Source organism: Rhagoletis pomonella, unplaced genomic scaffold (assembly GCF_013731165.1).
Source record: "Rhagoletis pomonella isolate Grant_MI unplaced genomic scaffold, Rhpom_1.0 Rhpom_scaffold_00002, whole genome shotgun sequence".
Taxonomy (NCBI): Eukaryota; Metazoa; Arthropoda; class Insecta; order Diptera; family Tephritidae; genus Rhagoletis; species Rhagoletis pomonella.
In genome coordinates, this window is record NW_023458556.1 from 43,830,285 (window position 1) to 43,845,495 (window position 15,211).

The window sequence follows — 15,211 nt, forward strand, 5'->3', positions numbered from 1 at the left end:
TTTTTTTTTCACCTAGTACTATTTTGTTTATTTTGACAAGATTTTTCGACGAACCAACTCAGTTAAAAATATTTATAATACTCGTGGAATCTTAGGCCTCCGACGCAGAAAAGATTTTGTATGAAGTGTGTTACCTACTTATACGCCGCCATTTTGAAAAATGAGGGTTCGGGGAATTATTGCACACTGTCTTCGGGGTATAATTGGACACTTAGTTCTCGACATTTGGGGGATTTTTCGTGCAGAATTTCCACACAGCATTAGTTTTTCGGCAATTTCTAATAGTTTTTGGAGAAAACCGCCGAAACACAGCCAATTGCATTGTTTGTGATCGAGGTGTTCACTTGAGTTGCGCCGGAGCAAACCCGGGTGCTCACTGTGACTCGGAATAATTTTAATCGTAATTTTTCACTTTATTCCAGTAAATATGATGTCTTCTTTCGTTTTCGTACACAAATAAATGTTTTCCACCAATAATTTTAATTTTTTATCGATTTACAAATTGTCCAATAATTCTCCGAGATTTTTCAAAAGTGCAAAAACAAAATTTTTTTCACCAATTGAAATAACATGCATAATTAAATACACTTTGATCAAACTGCTGATAGCAAATGGAAGGTTATTTCTCGTACTAGAAAACCAAGCTATAAAATTTTTAGAAAAAGTACACTGTCAGCAAAAAGTATTGGCACAGAAATTTTTCATAACAGTAACAGTTTCTAATATTTTTCCGCCAATTTTTTATAAAAATATGCTTCATTCTACAACAAAAAACATAAAAATATAATTACTAAATTTTGTGCAAAACTACCGAAAATTCAGCAAATTTTCAACTTTTTAATCAGAGTTTTTAGAATTTTTTTGAGTATGCAGTTTTTTAGCCCACTGCAAGTTCTGAGTTAGTTAAAAATCGCATTGATTTTTGAGAATTTTTTTTTGTAGCAGGTGTTTTGCATTTTTTCCATATAAAGTATTTTCGAAAAAAATTTTTTGTATGGAAGAGACTGCATGAAAAAAATTGCCCAAATCAGCAATAATGATTAGCAACTTAAAACTTATACTTTATTGTAATAAAATTGATTGTGCTACAAATCTGCATACTCAAAAAAAAAAATCTGATTAAAAAGTTGAAAATTTGCTGAATTTTCGTGAGTTTTGCACAAAGTTTAGGAATTATATTTTAATGTTTTTTTGTTGTAGAATGAACCATATTTTTATAAAAAATTGACGGAAAAATATTAGAAAAAAAAATTTTGCATATATTGTGAAAAATTTGCTGTGCCAAAACTTTTTGCTGGCAATGTTAGTTTTTTTGCGAGTTTTCGACCAAAATAAAAGTGTGTCCAAGAATACCGCGTCTTTCCCTAATGTTAAATAAAGTAAATACATAAAAAAACAAGTAAAAAATTTAAAAAAAAACCTTTTTTATTGATATTTTACGTCCTAAAGTAGGTAACTACAAGTTAGCTGACTTCTAATGCAGAGGAAACCAGTTCTCACTTTTACACGGCCATCGCCGTTCAAAAGTAGTTAGTTACGGCCGAAGGAATTAAGTTACAAAAATGTACAACTAACTAATCCCGTTTCCTGCAGGGATGTGCCTGAAAGTGTGTGTGTTGTATGTATTTGTGTTGGCAGCTGCTTATGCACTAAGCAATTATTGTTGCTACCACTGTTGGCGCGTCGCGGCTGCTGGCTCAGCTACTGCCACTACTGTTACTGCAACAATTCAATTAACTCGCTGAGTAATGCAGATTGATTAAAATCAGTCTGACGGCGCAGAGTAGTAAAAAAATTATAAAAAACAATATATATGTCTACAAACGAGGCATGTAGGCACACGGCATTGTTGGTTAAGAATTTTTAAAAGACACTTTTGTGTTAAAAGCTTTGCGCTGGCCCATATTTACACGCTTTTGTTTTGTTTTTATTGGTCAGAGTAAAATTTTCGCTTAGCATTTTATTTTTAATGAACATTAGCATTTTTTTTTAATACAAACACATGTCACTGATTGCAAATTATGGCGTGCAAATACGCAATAAATTGTGCGAATATTGAACACTCCCACCACTCGGGCAAATACTGCAATTTGTAGTCAACATTTTTGATTTAAGCGAAAAATTACAAATGGAAAAATATTTATCAAAATAAATATAGATATATGTAAGTATGTATGCAACTATTTAGACTCAAGGTTTTCCGAACAAAATATTATTTTTTTTTTATTAAAAGCACTTTAGTGAGAATCATTTCCGAGTTAATTTTTTTTTAAACCCAACGATTAACAGGATTTACGAGGCAGTTGATCTGATCAGAATATGTGCTACTCTGACAGAGTATTAATGCGAGCCACGAAGGCGTAGGCGGAATGCTTCATTGATGTGATCTGATGGTATTTTGCCCCAGTGGCGGCGAATGCGTTGACTGTGTCATATTTTTAGTTGATATTTTGACTTCGATAATGAACCACAGACATGGAAGAAATGAAGCTGGGAAGTTTTTTTTTTTTGATTTTGTGAACTTTATGTGATGGTCACGAGTGTTTTTGAAACGTCCAACATTCGTGCCGCATGCGAAGCATATCCCGACAGACTCGATGCTATTATCCGCGCAGTAATACATTTTTCTTGAACTTCAAAATAGACAAAATTTTAACATTTTAAATTGGTAACACTTCGGGCGTTTACCTCTGCATTTTTTACATTAAAGTTGTTGTGGCCTTTCTTAATAAAATTAAACTCTAAAAAATATTATTAACTTGAAATAAATACGTGAAGTAACAAAAACTAAAATAGAAAAAAATTAAGTTTAAATTAAATAAAGTAAAATAAACCGTATATGTAAATAAAAATAGAATTAAAAAAACATTATTTTAAAAATCGATCGGTCCTGGGATTCTAAGGGATTATAGTACATATTTGGCTCGTTAATTTTTCATTCACAATAGCAGACAGCTGTCCGTTTTGGTCAGTGTTGTTATCCAAAATGTCCCCCATTAACATTAATTTTGAGAATTAACTCTATGCTTTTAGCCTAGAAATCCTACTACAATTTTCTCAATTTCTAGGAATTTTTGCACACCTTAAACATCAAGCAAATGAAAATATTAATTAAATGTTATTATGTAATATTTCATCTTAAGTTTTGCTCTTCCAAATAGACTTATTTTAATTTCATTTTGGCCAATTTTTTTTACCCATTGCTCCAAGGTGCTTGTAAAATATCAGTGATTAATCAAATGAGTTAATATAGTAGCAAACAAAAAAAAATTGCCTTTTTACATTTTTCGCTGTATATTTTTTTAGCAAAACAAATGTTCAACGAATTTTTGTAGCTTTAATTTACTGACATTACGGTGGTATCTTAGTGGTGATAAGGTCTATTGTATTTACATATGTGTAATTATATACAAACTTTCAAAACGTTATTAAATTTTGATGGAAAATTACTCCTTTCATGGGAATAAGGATGAAAACGAAAAAAATCGTATTGTAGGGTTTACAAAATACTGAGAAAAAAATATAGTTTTGAAATGAACTGGTAATTTTACACTACTTTTGTTAAGCTCCGGAGGCCTTACAATGTCCCAAGTACCTAGCGTTTACAAGGACACACCATTCCAAAACAGTTTGACTTAACGAAACAATGAAGATTACGTGTCACACGAAAAAGTAACTGATCTGATGCCGATAAAGAATGTAATGTCGAAATGGGGATGGTCTAGGCTCCAATGCCAAAAATCCATTCGAGTTAACTTTGCTTGGGTCTTCTGCCGCGAAACCAACAAAAAGGGTATTGCGGTCGAACTCGCCTTATAGTACTAGGTTTACATAAAAGTGGATTATCCTCATTTTCGGGATTAACTCGCTAATATGTAATTAGAAAAAGAGATTAGCTATAAAAAGATTCGCCTGTCGTTAATCTATAATTATAAAATAATCTCAGATTAAACCGATAACTTTTCGGTGTCATCCTAGTTCTATCGAAAGAAGGTTTGTAAAAGGTATTTTTAAACAAATATTAAGTTAAAAATTTAGGTTATTCAATATAGTAGAAAAAAGTGATGACGGTGGTACAGAGAAGAAACTTAAGTTCCTTGAGATGTGAGAATAACAAGCGCAAAAAATTGTACATAGTACTTAAGTATATAAATAAAGCAGAGACCGAAACTAATCATTAATTACCAAAAATTTTATTTTTAGTTAATTACAGAATAACAAATTTGTATTATTTATTTATTTTTTTTTTTATCAAGAATAAAAGATCAATTTGGATTTTTATTTCTTCGGTAAGAAATAATCGTTATCGTGGAATTTTTTTTCAGTAGCGATCGTTAGAATGGAGACTGTGTTCTTATGACAGTTTTAAATCTTTTATGATCTAAAAAATTTAATCTGCAAATAACGACAACTGTGGTATCAGTGACTTCACTATGATCAAGAATAAGAAATGTAAAGATTACAACGATGTAAGAACCTTTCCAGAATTTTCTCTAGGTCTTCGAGAAAAAATTATCTATACTCATAAGCTCAATAAAATTTTTGAATATAATTGTTATAAGGCCATAAATAACAAAAACAAATAAACTCAGTAAGTTCATTCGAATTAATTAGGGTACTCACAGTTCACAGTATTATCTACTGTGTTAATTTTGCCATGTGGTAACTTTGTTTGTTGTTGGTTCCCATACTAATTAGATATAACACTTTGGGGCAAAATTACTCGTCTTTGTCTCATGTTTTTATTTTGTGTTAAACTGACATCTCTGATCGGCTAATTATTCGCGCTAAGAAAAAATGGAAAGTGAAGCAGAAAAACATAAGGTGGGCGTAATTTAAAAGATTTTTAAATCTATATCTGACTATACTTGTTTTATTGACAATTTGAAACACATGTGTGCAGGGTTGCACACAGTTCGAGTGTGTTATCTTGTTAAATTTACCACCTTTTAACTTTAAAAGTAAACTGTGAATACCCTAAATGTTGCCCTATACACCAGTTAGTTATCACATTTCATTTACTAAATTTGAAATAAAATTCAATATAGTTTTTTTTTATGATTTATTACAAAATGTTGTAGACTTACATATGCGAATTTGTCCGTTACAACGGTTGCACGCCTTCCTTTGTAGTGGTAGTAAAAAATTCAGCTACGTTTAATACGCAGAACTATGGGCTATTTGAGCAAGTGCTGCCGTAAAAATTTTATATTTCAATTGCTTTTTTAACGCAAAGTTTTAATGGCGCTTTCGGTGCGCTGTTCAAGTTGTATGTATATAATAAATATTAACGGATGATCAGAATGTGTTGTAGTCTTTAATTAATTGTGTATTTTTTTTTTTTTTGTTATGCTCTATATCATTAAAGTTGATGACTTTTTCTTATTCGTCAGCAATGCGATTCTTCCACTATAATAATTTTAAATGCCGATCTGCTGCTGTTTTTTTATATTCATCAATTTATTTACGTTAGTATATGTATATGTTTTGTTTTTTATTTTCCACGCGTATTTTCAAAACTATTTATTGCCGTAGAAAATTTGTGTTGATTACTAAGTAAATTATGGGTTTTTTGATTACTGCCGCTTTTTATAGTTGTTTATAATGAAATTGTTATTTTAGCACTCTGAAATTTAATGTAGACACTTTAGTAGTTGTTTTACTTATTTTTTGTTGGTGTAGAAACACTTTTAACTGCAATGCTAGATTTTTTAAAAGAAAATTAATTATCTTGTTACATATTTTGTTTTTTTTTTGTTCTTCAACAACTTCAGCAACAAACTGTCGACGAGTGGTGATCTACGCGTTGATTTGCAATTCGCTTAAATGTATGTAAATCTGCATACATACATACATACATATATATTTTACACTGTGTACATTTGTTTGTTAGCTTCTTGTGATAGTGAATTTCTCGTTTTAAATATTTAGCTCAGCCTAGCGTTTATTGGTTTTATTACAATTATTTTGATTTTGCTTAGAAAAGAATTATTTTTGTATTTATACCCGTACACACATACACACATACATATTTACCTCAAGATATTTTCAATTAATTGTTCGTAATTGCGAAAAAATTCGCAGCTGTGGGCGGAATATCGATTAACAGGTGATTAGAAAAACAAACCAAACAAACAGTGCACCCGTGAGTATAAACATTGCAAGTTGAGTAAGCAATGGAACAAAAGTTTACATGAAATTAAAAAGTAAAATATTATACACAAAATAAATACATACTTATGTATGTTCAAGGCTATTTTTCCGGACACTCAAACGTGCCCTCCCGTCAGTCCATTAAGCATCTAAACTTCAAATGACGTTGTTTATTGCTACGAAAGAATATCGAAGACATAAACCACGACTGAGTACAAACTATATTTTGAATAAAAAAAATCCGCTGGAAAAATGGTTAGGGACGTGTACTAGCACTCAGTAGGGCCCATATTCGATTTAAGGTCCGCACAATATTAAAAAAAAATAATAAGAAAAAAGTTGTTTTCTTATAGCGGTCGTCTCTCAGCTACTCATAAAAAAAATTATTTTCTGTTCAGCGGTGACAATATCGAGGCGCAGACCACAAAATCGAGGAGAACCTCGCTTAGATACTTCACATGGCAGCCCCAATTTTTGTTTGTTTGGTTTTTAGTTTTTTATCTAGAAAATGGGGGGCTCATCAAATAAGAAACACCTCGTAAAGTCGCATTTTTTGCTCACTTAAAAAAAAACTACTTCCACGTTCAATATCACTCACCTTTTGTGTAAAAGTATAATTTGATAACGAAGTCTCTTAACAAAAAAATAATAATTACAGTAAAACCTACATAACTAACCCCACCCCGGCTATGTTAATAAGACCCCTTTCAGACACGTCAAGTCTTGCTTTCAAGTCTGCTCGGTCTGTAGGCAAAAGAGGTGAGAAGAGAGGAAAAAAGTAGACTCCTCTCACCACCTTCGCCTACGAAAGAGCAGACTTGAAAGCCAGACTTGACGTGTCTGAAAGGGGTCTAACCAATTGTCAAATATGACATGGCGAGCAGCAGCTGCAAGAGAGCTCTGTGGGGCATTTATCCGCAAAAAGTGACTCTTTTGTCGGCATTGTCAGCCGGCAGCGTTATCGGTCTAGATTTCTTCAAAAACGGGAAAAGAGAAATTTACGAACCTGTTAAAGTTTTTTTTTCATTTTTTCGTTAAAAAACAAAAAATTTGAAATGAATAATTCATTTCTTAGAAACTATCAGGCCTATCGAAAAGTGGGACAGGAAAACTATAGTCTATAGCTGGACTAAAAAATTAAATTTGAAAAATGTATGAAGTCAGCTAAGGCTGTTAAGAAAAACGGATGCACTTAGCGGGTTTCACTGTTGTTTGAGATGAAAGTTTTTTTACTTTAAAGGAAATCACAAAAAAATTAAAATATTAAAATGTTTACTCGAGGATGCATAATGACGCCATTTTGGTGCCCCATAGCCCAGCGCCAATTGACGATCGTGTTGGTGACGGCGCTGTGACAACACGTAACAAGTACCGTTGTGCGATTATGTTGTTGACATTTCAAGGTGTATGTATGTATGTATGTATGTATCTACATGTGAGTGAGTGTCAGACAGTGCGTTTACTTGGCGGGTATGCTTGACAAATGTTTAGCGCGTGCTTTGCCCACTAAACCAATCAGCCAAAAAGCAAACACACACAAGCGGTGGCTGACAGGAGGCCAAGCGAAGCCAGAAACAAACTAATGACCAAACAATTCAAATATGTAGTTGTAGGTAGCAAAATAAGCCACTTGTCAGCGTTCAAAAAACAAAAACGAAAACGATACAATCACATCAACAAATATGCCACTTGTAAGCTATTATTAGGCACACTAGCAACAACAACAACAACAACTGCAAACAATCGCAGCATTTATGCATAGAGGCGCTAAATACATTTAAAAACAAATGACAAGCGCATAACCGTTGTGAAAATAATTTCTTAAGTAGTACTTTTTTACAAAAGCACTTTTTCTAAGCTAAATGAGTAGTATGTGCGACAAATAGTACCTACATATGTAGTCCATACATATGTAGACTTGGTTCCAAGAGCGTGTCTAGCTAGTCGACAAATATCTACGTTCACACTTGCTGTCTGTCGTCCAGTGATTGTTGCAAACCATTGTTGCTGTCGACACGCGCATTAACGGTATGTTACTTTATTGTATCTTCATATAGTATTTCTTTCCTCTTCTCTAGTAGTTCACGTGTCGCGCGGTTGACATAGCCTGTCAGGTAGTCAGTCTGTCAGTCATATAGCCAGTCTTCCACTACTAATCAGCTTCTTTAAAAAATGGCATCTAAGTGTTTTGTGGCTTTTATGTTTATTGCTGTGGATGTTGTTTTTGTTTTTGTTGTTGCTGTTGCATGTTAGTTATGTGTTGCCGTTGTCACTAATGCTGTTTGTGTTGCTGTTGCTGCTTTTGTTATTGTTTCTGTTGTTCTCGTTGACGTCGATGTCGCTGATAGCGTCAGCGTCACTGACAGTGTTGATTGCGATCGCGGCGTCACGTCTCTTAACACTCTGATCACATTTCACACGGTCACGTTTGTTGTTGGTGTTGTTGTTTTCTAAAATGAGTATGAGCGTGTTTTTTTGTTTGTTTGTTTGTTGTTGCATTTGCCGCCGACAGTTTGTTAATGAAGTTGTTAAAGTTGTAATGTGTTGCCGACACTTGCTGTCCACTGACAGTTAAGTTGCTATGTTTAGATTATTTTTTTGCTTATTTTTTGTATTTACTACATTAGAGCTAATTTGAAACTAGTTTTGAATTAGAATAATAAATTAATTAAATTAATTTTTTTTTTATATTAAATGTTTATAATTACTTGTTATACTGCGTTCTTAATACTCTCCTATAAATACTAACCACAATAAACTCGCTCTTGGGAAAGTTAACCCTAGTCATTTGATATTTGTCAAATATCACTGTCAAGCAAACTGGTCGAAATATGACCATCTATAACAAGACGGGGCCACATGCCATTCAACGCGGCTAGTTAAGGCTACATTGTGCGAGAAAATTCCAGGACGCGTGATTTCGAGATTCTCTGGATTTAGTTATGACCGAGGTACATGTTGCCCGAATTGTGTGAAAAAGTAATCGAAAATTACCTCAAAAGGATTGAGCTCTTGAAACGGTCACGTGGAGAACGTTTGAATGATATTATTTTCCACGTATAACGGCATAGTCTAAACTTTTGTATAACATAAAAATCTTAGTATCAAAATTTTAATATTCAGTATGTATCTTATTACTTGGACTTAACTTTCCCAAGGAGAAAAGAGCTTAATCGTAATTGCGCGTTCGCACTTTTGACAGATGAGTGGAAATGCATTTAAATAAGTATATGGAACAACGCGCAATAACACCTTAATCGTTTGATCGTAAAATGTAATACTGTAATACTAAATATGTTCACGTTGAGCCATAAACTCGAGGTTATGGGCCATTTTGGAGTTTAACGCTAAACTCTGCTCTTAAACTCGGAGTTTACTATACAAACAATTTTGGATAAACTCGCCTTAAAGACCACTTTTATTTGGAGTTTATGGGAATGCAACCCGTTTTCTTGACTTAATTTTGGCAGCACAGTGCAATCAAATTGGCCGCACTAGTATACATTTTGGCCGCACTGATGCATTTTGACAATTAGCCTGTTCCCGTACTACAGGATATAATCAGAAATAGTCCGAGATCGCTCCGTACACATAAGTCTAGAATATCAACAGTTTAGCTATGCAAAAATCAAAAATATGGCTCGATAGAACTTTTCGTGCTAATTTCAACCATACTACAAATTATTTGGCGGAAGTAAAAAGTAAAGAAGATATTAATGGTTAAAATTAAATTTTTTTATTATTTTAAATTATAATACCTTCTGAACTACATAATATCAATACTTTTGTGATCCCTCAAGTAGTTTCCGAGATATTATGAATATAAGAAACATAAAAGTTTAGCTTTAACCTCTTTTAATGGCTTTAGTTTTTATTCGTTCCAAATAATCTTGGTATAGTTGAAATCAGCATGGAACTTTCTATCGAGCCACATTTTTTTTTATAGCTTAACAGTTGGTGTTTTAGACCACGAATACTTCGGCCTATTTCTGTCTAAATTCTGGAGTACGGGAACAGGTCAAATGTGAATGATAAAAAGTAATCAAACAACTGTCAAATTAAACTCTGAGTTTCTTAAACACCCCAATGAGAACACTTGACAGTTGTTCATAAACTCAAAACGTTAAACTCGAGTTTATGGATGGTTCAACGTGAACATAGTATAAGGCTCGAGTGCAATGTTTCTCTATTAAGTCGCGCGTTTGACTTTAGAAAAATTTCAAAATGTCCGACTATTTATATAAGCCGTTTATTTTGAAAGTGGCATAAGTCACTTCGTACCTCTTGTGCTTAAATTACCGGCTACTTGTAACCGAATGCATCTGTAAATCGTGGTATCATTATAAACTAACGACAAAACTTTCTACCTTTGGTTGATGAAGTTGAACGAATAACCGACGCGTTCTGTTACAAGTAACCGGTCATTTAAGCACAAGAGGTACGAAGTGACTTATGCCACTTTCAAAATAAATGGCTCATATAATACACTTTATATATATAAATATGTATATAATACACTTTATATAAAACACTTAGCACAAACAATATCGAATGTCAGTGTCGGACCCAACGCGCAATTACGATTTAGCTAATTACAATTCAATGCTGATTATTTGTCATTATAGAAATTCCTTCCTTTTTTAATACAATTTTTTTAAATTATTTTTCATAATTCATAGAAAATGCAATTTATAATTTAATTGCTTACTAATAGTTATCAATTGTTGATTATAATATGAAAATTATAAGCCTTTTAATGCTGATAAATCCCAAATATTTGTGTTCAAATTTCTTGTATTCAATTTTGGTTTATTTAAATTATTTTATTTTAAACAATATTATATGCGTTTGAGCTTACGGCCAGTTTATAGAACAATTTTATGGAAAAACTCTAACAGACAGGCCTATTATCTTAGTAGTCTCTTATGAACTTTATAATATTTTATTTAAATTTGTATATTTTTTTTATAATTTTTAAATGAATTTCACGCTACTTTATTTATGTTTATTTTTTTATTATTTTATGTAAAATTATTACTACAGTGGAATCCTGATATTTTGTATCGCAAGGGAACGGAATTTTGCTTTGCGTTACGAGTAGCAAAAGGTAGTCTACTACCAAATACACAATAAAAGGTTTGTAACGTAACAAATAGTCAGTACTAATTTGTACTAGAACCTGCAAATGTTTACTGGAAAAGTGTATAATAACCCACAAAATGTGCAAGAGAGCACTGAATCGAGAGAGTAATAACACAGGAGAGCTGCAAATTGTCGCCAGTGAAATTTTTACTAGCAGAAATTAGCTATCAGAAGAAGAACAAGAACAAATGTCAAAAACCGTCATTTGTTGAATTGGTTAAGCATAAGTAAAAGTGAAATGAGTGGAAATCAAAATATGAATGATGTACTGGACTGTATAAGTGCTTGTGTGTAAAGCAAAGAGTTTAAAACTGATTTATAAATAGTAAAATGTTTACAGCAAAATGTCAAAACAGTGTAACTCCTGTTCACTTGCAAATTTTTACTAGTTTTGTATTCAATAACTTTTTCTGCTGTTTTCTCTTTTTCTCAATTTTACGCTGTATTTCGCGTTTACGCTCTCGCTGCAAGTTTTTACTAGAAAAGTTACTACATACGCCTAGTAATAGATTGGCACTTACACATATGTATGTACGTTAGTCTTTGGCCGAGTTTCTCCTCCTATTTGTGGCATGCGGCGACTCAGAAAGGCGATTGTAATTTTATGAGAAATCGGTTATCATGGCAGAAATATACTCGGAGGTCTGTCATTGCCTGCTGGGGGGCGACCACTATTAGAAAGAACCCTTTTTTATGTATGATTGAACCGGACTTGAACCCAGGCCCTGCGGAATGGTAGCGCGCACTGCTAATCACTACACCACAGCGGCCGCCAACTATCAATTACATACTATGTTTTTATAAGACGTGGAACATATGTAACTTGCGCTGTCAAAAAAAAAGTAACACAATTAACGACGGAACTTAAATGTATGGAAATTTTTCGAATCAATGCGATTTTTTTCAAGGGAAACGGGCTGAACTTTTTTATTTCTTTACTTAATTGTAATGCTTTTAGTATTCCAGTTTTTTATTCTATTCTGTTTTATTAAATTTCTTTTTATTTCCCTTAAATTAATTTGGTTTGATTGTATTCCATATTATTTTATTTCTTTTCGTTTTATTTAATTTTATGTCGTTCATGTTATTTTATTTTATTTCACTTCGTTTTTCAGTTTGATGGATGTTTTATTTAATAATTTGTGTTACTAAATTTTTTTATTTAATTTTATTACACGCCGTTTCATTTAATTTTTATGTAGATATATATGTATTTAATATATTTTTTTTGTTATTTTAGTATATTTTTCAGATTAAAATTTGAGTTTTTATTTAATTAAATTTTTTAATTCATTCTGCTTAAACTTTTTTGTTCCTTTCATTTTTTGTTTAATCCTTTTCTTTTATTTTTCAATCAAATTTTTTGGTTTGCGTTTGAATTTTTGGTTAACTTTAAATTTTTATTTATTTTTTATATTTTTTTTCTATACTATTTTTTACTTTGTTTTTCTATTTTTTACATATTTTGCTTTGTTTTTATTTTACATATTATTTTTATCATATTATATTTTATATGATTTTTCTATATTTATGTTAAGTAATTTCTTTAGTTTATAATATATTTTTTTATTATCTGTTTATATTTCTATTTTATTTTCTCTTTATTTTAACTGTTTTCTTTTCATATAATTTCTTAATTTACTGTTTTATTTTATTATTATTTTTTGTTTGTTTTTTTGCTTGTTCCTTTTCAATTCTTCCTATTTATTTCTAGTAATCTAATTGTGTGTTTTGCTTCCTAAAGTTTTTTCTTGGTTATGCAAAAAAATATCTATCTTTACCTTCTATCCAAACAATTTTCGTTGCATACACTTTTCAGCAATTCTCTCGCACTCTATCCAGCTCGTTATGTTATGTACATATATTATTTTTTCACTCGTATTAGCACTTCTTCACTATTGTTGATGTGTTAATTTTTTACTTCGAATATTTTTTCCTTGTTTGCGGATTTTATGTATTTTCTTTACACTGATTGTTTGATTTTTCTTGTACAAGCATTCAATTCTTACTGTTGTTGTAGCTGTTGTTGTTATTTAATTAACGCGCAGTCACAAATGTGATTTCTCAATTATTCGTTATTTGCTTTTAATTTGCGCTCTTTCGCTTTTGTGCTACTGTCGCTGCTGCTGGCCGCTTCTGCCACTGTGTTTTTTTTTTTTTATTATTATTGTTGTTCATTTGCTGGCGCTGCTCCTACTGTTGCTGGCTGCCACAATTCGATTTTAATTAACTTCGATTGCTGTATGTCTGCGCTTTGTTACAATATAAATTTTTGCCTTGTATTTTTCTTTCAAATAAAATGGTTGATTGAAAACGCACTTTCGCGGCGTCAAATTACAAAACAAACAACAAATCTATCCCACTACAAGAAACCCGGCTTAACGTCGAATATTTCACGCTCCAAAAGCACTAATTTGTTAATATGAATTTGTGTGTTTTATTTATTTATTTATTCTTTTTTTTATTAGTTTCGCTTCCACAATTACTTGGTAATTGCCAAATTGCAATTAACGCTTTGCTAACACCACACAAATTATTATTTTTTTTTTATTTGATTTGATTTATTTTTCTAATTAGCATCGAATATTTTAATAATGATATCGCAACCGTACGTTGTTGTTGCTTATATTGCTGTCGCTAAAAATTGCTTGAGCTCGCTTAAGTATTTAGCAGATAAAATTCTTTTTTGCTTTTATTAACAAAGAGACGCAAAAATACCACCGTCTGCACGAACCGACAACGTCGACGTTTATTCGACGAATGAATGAAAAATCTGAGAAATTGTAAAATGAATCGCCCGCCCGGCCGCAACCACTAACAATTTGTCGTCGTCTCTGGTGTTGATATTAGTGTTGCAGTTGTTGTTTGTGTTGCTCCCAAAATATGTGCACATAAGCGCTTGGTGGTTGCTGACTCTTGTTGTGATACCTTTGTTATTGTTGCTCACTAGGTCCACCCCTTTGCCTTGCGCACTTTTCAAAATTTCCCAACGAAGGCGCACAAATCCACCAGAGAGCATTTCGCATTGCTGCCGGTTTGTTCGGCCTGCCCAAATGGGACTTTCCATATGTATGTCTGGTTTTCTCTCGCTCAGCACATATGGTTTTAGTGGCGATGAGACCGGCTTTTTCATTCCACTCTTCATTGGAACCTACCTAAACCCATACACATACGCACACATATTCACTAAAGTGCTCTCTACTGTTGCTCCACCATACCACACTCACTTCCAGGTGCCTACCGTTTGGCGCTCGCTTGCTCACTTGCTCATATGCTCTCTTCTCCTTCAGCTACTTGCTCTGTGGGGGGGTTGTTTGTGGGACAGCTTTTGCGCACATTCCGGTATTGCGGTAATTGTTGGATTTTTTTTTGTTTTTTTTTGTCATTTGCTTTACTATGATTTTGATTTTTGTTTTGGTTTTGTTGCTGTTATTTTTTATACAAGTGATCCTTTTGTTTTGTTTGTGGAGACATATTCGTATCTGATACGCCATTGGACGGTGTCGTCCTTGATTTGCACAGGTACACTAGCGCAAACATAAGTATTTACATATTTAAGTACATATTTACAAATGTTGTTCGACTGGAAGGGGAGTTATTTGAGAGGTAATAGAAAATGTCAACTGGTTATTTACTCCCAATTTAAGTTTTTGTTTAGAGAAAAGTGACTGTGTGTATGGATGGTCTTCTTTTCACTGTGACAAATTCAGGTGAAAATGTTGCCAGTTAAGTGAAACATGAAACTAGCAACAGAATTCAAAATTATTCTGAGACGCCGGCAAGTGCTATTGGCAAGAATGGAATGAAAAAAGTAAGCCCTAGAGAAAATAGTAATTTGTTACAAAATCAGTTAAGACGAAATAAAACATTTTTCGCTGTTTTACTGCATTTTCTTGCTTTAATTTTGAAATTCAAT

At 32.5% G+C, this 15,211-nt stretch overlaps 1 protein-coding gene and 1 long non-coding RNA gene across 2 annotated transcripts in view; both read right to left on the minus strand.

The window, feature by feature from the left end:
• Positions 1 to 15,211, minus strand: part of LOC118733641 (lipoma-preferred partner homolog) — a 250,790-nt gene that overhangs the window by 171,740 nt on the left and 63,839 nt on the right. The window lies entirely within an intron of this gene.
• Positions 5,366 to 14,428, minus strand: LOC118733646. Its single transcript, XR_004992278.1, has 2 exons — positions 13,077 to 14,428; positions 5,366 to 5,702 (listed from the first exon to the last, which is right to left on the minus strand). It is a non-coding gene; the product is annotated as an uncharacterized LOC118733646 (long non-coding RNA).